We start from the raw sequence: 5,116 nt of genomic DNA on the forward strand, positions 1-5,116 counted from the left end.
CGGAGCAGTAGCAAGCTACCATGGCTCGGTGGAAACACTAGGAGACATTTCCCGGTAAGAGAGGCTACTAAAGATAAACAACTAGATAGTCAGATCCCACACATACCAAGCATTTCAATAACATACACACAATATGCTCGATATGTGCAATACAACATGGCATCACAAAATGACTCTATGACTCAAGTAATTTATTCAATACGCTCCGAGGAGCGAGACATTACAAACATGGGTCTCATGACCCAACAATCAGAGCATACAAGTCAAAGCACAAGCGGAAGCTATCATGTCTGAGTACAGACATCTATAAATGAAAAAGGCTGAGAAGCCTGACTATCTATCAGATCCTGCCGAGGGCACAAGATCGTAGCTGAGGTATCAAGCTAAACGTCGAAGTCCACGCGGAACTACTAGCGAGACCGAAGTCTCTCTGCAAAAACATAAATGGGCAAACGTGAGTACAAATGTACCCAGCAAGACTTACATCAGAACTATCTACATATGCATCATTATCAACAAAGGGGATGGTGGGGTTTAACTGCAGCAAGCCAGCTTTGACCCGGTGGCTATCCTAAACTACGACTGCAATGTAACTCTTTTGAGGTGGCGCACACGAGTCCACATATTCACCATATCAATACACCACTATGGATCCGCTCTCGTCTCCCTACGAGAACGCCGTCCATAGCACTCACGCTTATCTTGCGTATTTTAGAGTATCCACTTTCACTTGTCTATGAACTGATATAAGCAACCCAGAAGTCCTTTTCCGCGGACACGGCTATTCGAATAGATGATGTTAACCCTGCAGGGGTGTACTTCTTCATACATGTTTCCACCACTTAGCGTCTGCACACGACATGTGCTCGGCAGACTTCAAGCGTAAGCCGACGTGGGTGTAGACCACGACCTACCTAAACACTCAAGTCTCTAGTCCAGGTTTATCGCCTATTCGGGTTCCATCCATGAGGAGATCCGGCCGGAGTTTCGCTCACAGCCCCAAACGATGTGAACAGGGTTCCGTGACACCAAACGGGCGCCCGGTATACCCGGCCACGTGCCTACTGCATCACAGCCCACCCCTACGGTCAGCGCTGTCCACGGCCTCCAGCATACTACAAACACCAGAAACTACTTGCAACTCCTGGACAGAGGACTAGGGTGAATAAGAAGTCGAGCGGGGTCATATTTCAGGGCCCAATGTATGGTAGTAGCTGAATCATGGATCACAAACACAGAACTCAGTTCCTAAGGACGGCTGCAATGAGACAACCCACCATGTACTCCTACATGGCCTCTCACCGCTACCTTTACCAAATCGTGTTCACACACTTAGCTCACACACACAGTAGGACATGTTCACGCACCTCTGATTCATCCTCGATGAATCAGACCTGACTCAACTCTAAGCAGTAGCAGGCATGACAAACAAACATGAATGAGTAGGCACAACAGGGCTCAAACAACTCCTACTCATGCTAGTGGGTTTCATCTATTTACTGTGGCAATGACAGGTCATGCAAAGGATAAAGGGGTTCAGCTACCGCAGCAAGTAACAGATGAATCGGTGTTGTCCTAATGCAGTAAAAGAGAGCAGGAGCGAGCGAGTAGGATTGTATCGGAATGAACAAGGGGGTTTTGCTTGCCTGGCACTTCTGAAGATAACATTGAGTCTTCATCAGTGTCAACGATCACATCATCGGTATCACGTCTATCGAGAGGGGACAAATACCGGCAACACAGAAGGGAACACAATCAATGCAACGCACAATATGATGCATGATCATGACATGGCAAAATGAATGTGTTATGAGCTAATGCAACTAGCAATAGATTAAATGAAGTTGGTTTGAATACAAGATTCAAATTTAAACTCCATATGTGATTATTTAAATGCCATTTAATTGATTTGTGCTAAACAGCAGCTATAAGTTGTTCTAACATGCATGAAAATGGTACAGATGGATTCCTTGAATTTTTCTGATAATTTTTCATATATAGATTATTTAATTTGGAGTTACGGTTAATTTTCTATGATTTATTGAAGTTTTAGGCATTTTCTGGAATTTCCTGAATATTAATAATTCCAGTAAATACTTATTGCGTCAGCCTGATGTCATGATGACGTTAGCAGGTCAACTGGGCGCCTCCAGGTCAAACCTGACGTGTGGGGGCCACACGTCAGTGACACAGGGCTGTTAGCTCACTGACAGGTGGGGTCAGGTCAACATCCACGTCATCATGGTCAATTCTGACGTGTGGGTCCACAGTGGTTAGATAATATTAAACAGAAATTAAACTAGTGTTAGTTAGGGGCGTGGCCTCAGTAGTCAGTGAGAGGGGGGGGGGTTAGTTAGTGGCATCATTAGCCACTAATTACGGTGCCACGTCGGCACGGCCGGAGTTAACCCGCCGGCGACCTAAACAACGACGGAGGCTCGCCGGACTTGAGCTACAGGCGGCGGCTGGACTCGCGGAGACCACCGGGGCGTAGCCCGTGCTCTCGCGTATCCAAAGGAGCAGGAGGGTGGTGGCGGGGGCGCCGGGGCTCGCCGGAAGTGCGCTCGCGGCGGCGCCGGAGTTTGGGTGAGTGCGGGGTTGACGCTATGGTGCATGGGAGGAGGGGCTGGTGGGCGCTACGGGCTCCTGGGAGCAAACCGAGTGCTATGACGCGCCCAGGCACGAGCTACGGCGTCTGTAGCCACGACGGCGGCATGGCCGGCGGCGGTGAGCTTTCGGGCTCGTGGGGAACGGCGCTACAGCACGGGGGCGAGCACAAGGAGTTAGGGGATAAGGTAAGTGGCTCACGGCGAGTCAGACGGTGCAGACGGCGGGGCCGGGGAGGCTCTGGACGCGGCGAATCAAGCGACGGAGATCGCCGGCACCGAGGTTGGAGAAGACGTCCGGGGCGGCGATGCAGCGCTCCCCTGGTTGCTTGGCTCGGGGTGGACGAGGAGGACGACGATGTGGTCCTTCTGGATTGGTCGGCGAGGCGAGTGGTGGTCGGTGGCCGTGGCTATGGCGAGCGGCAGCGACGGCGACTCTCGGGTGGCTCGGGGAAGAGAGTCAGGGGAGGGAGAGAGGGGGTCCAGAGAGAGAGAGGCGGTCGAGGGGGGTCGAGGGCGTCTCCGTGGCGTCGCGGGGGAGTCGGGGAGGCTGCCACGGCGAAGCAGGAGGTGGAGGCCTCCGCGTGCGCGCGTGCGTGCGGTGTCCGTCCTCCTGGCAGAGGAGGAAGAGGACAAGGGGGAGGAGGAGGTGGGCTGGGCCGGCCAGATGGGCTGGCCAGCTGGGCCAGGTAAGTGGCGCCAGGTAATTCCCTTCTCTCTCTGTCTTTTTCTAATTATTTCAGTTTTCTATTTTGCAGGTTTGTTTTGAATTTGGTTTTGAAACCAATTCAATTTATTTTGCTTCTGACAATATTTTTAGGAGCTAAAAGAATTGAAACAATGCTCCACAAAATATTTCAGAATTATTGGACCTATATTTATTTAATAGTAGATATAAATCCAATTCAAATAATTATTGATTTAATTCAAATGCCCAAATTAAATGTTTCTAAGACACCAAAAATATTGGTTTGGATTTTACCTCTTGCCAATATTTCCAGAGGATAACAAGAACATTTTCTTGGACTTATTTGAAGCAATTTTTATCTTGATCATTTTTTTAAAGGATTCTGAGGCTTTGAAAATTCCTCAATTCAAATTTCATTTGAATTTAAACATGATGCAGCAACCAAGCTAGTCCAAGGCCAGGGTAAAGCTAGGGATGTGACAGCATCATCATAATCATAATCATAGTTCATGACTTCATCAGCTCGGTCGTCGAGATCGAATATCTTATCATCACCCTCCCCGGTATTGTTCAGATATTGGGAGTCGTCATCTACTTCATTCAGATCATCTAGCCTGCGAGGGCTGCGTATGATCTCAAACAATTCCTCTTCTCTTTCTCTGTCAGTACTGTCCGCCATAGCTTTTACTTAACTAATACAGAAGAAATATAAAACAATTTAGTATTCAAATTACAATGCATGGATGCAATCAATAAGGAAAAACTGAATCATATAATACATAATATGCATCATCTCGATTAATATATAATCTCGAATACATCGTCTCAAATAATATATATAATCTCGAATACATCGTCTCAAATATTATATATCGAATACATCACTGGCTAGGTACCTAATAAAGATCGAATACTATAGAAGAATCTAGGCCACTCGCGGTTCCTGGGGCGCAGGGCGGTGGACACCCAAAGAGAAGGAACCATCACAGGATCATATCTCCGGTCATCTGCCCAAAGAACCTGCCAAGTATTGGAGAACCTGACATCCATAGCAGCCATATAGCGATGGACGTGCTCGTCCTCCTCCCTGACACGGCGACGCACCACCTCCGGCGGGGCCGGCTCCCTCTGCACCGAATGTGGCCCACGAGAACGCCACCAAAGGAGATCAGGGTCGATGACGGGACCCGAGGTCGGGTTCCTCACCCCCTCCAGGTAGCACCTCCCAGTGCCAGCCCGGCGGAGCCCAGTCCCGAACATGGGTCAGCCGGACGTCGTCGCGAACGGGTCGACGGCGAGGATGCGGGCCGGGCATCGTCGAGAACAAATACTATATGCCCGCAAAAGGTAACATTTTTTAAATGATTGGATTGTGATAACTTAAATTCTATATGCAAATTCTAACAATTTGACATTAATCTAGTTCATCTAACTAAAACTAATTCTAAAATTTCTAACATTTCTATATATATAACTAACATTTCTATAACATTTCTAATATTTCTATAACTAAAAAACAGAAAAATTGCTAACATTTCCATAAATATTTCTATACTAAAAACAGAAAAAAAATTATAACATTTCTATATAACTAACATTTCTATAACATTTCTAATATTTATATAACTAAAAAACAGAATTTTTTTTAACATTTCTGTAACTAAAAAACAGAAAAATTTCTATAACTAAACTTTATAACTAAAAAACTAATGTGTGTGTGTGTGTGTGTATGTGTGTGTGTGTGTGTGGACATGGCGGCCGGGGCAGGAGCTCATCGGCGAGGCGCGACGATGGGGAGCGGCGACGGGGACGGAGACGGGCG

The sequence above is a fragment of the Triticum dicoccoides genome, chromosome 7B, assembly GCF_002162155.2.
Source record: "Triticum dicoccoides isolate Atlit2015 ecotype Zavitan chromosome 7B, WEW_v2.0, whole genome shotgun sequence".
Taxonomy (NCBI): domain Eukaryota; kingdom Viridiplantae; phylum Streptophyta; class Magnoliopsida; order Poales; family Poaceae; genus Triticum; species Triticum dicoccoides.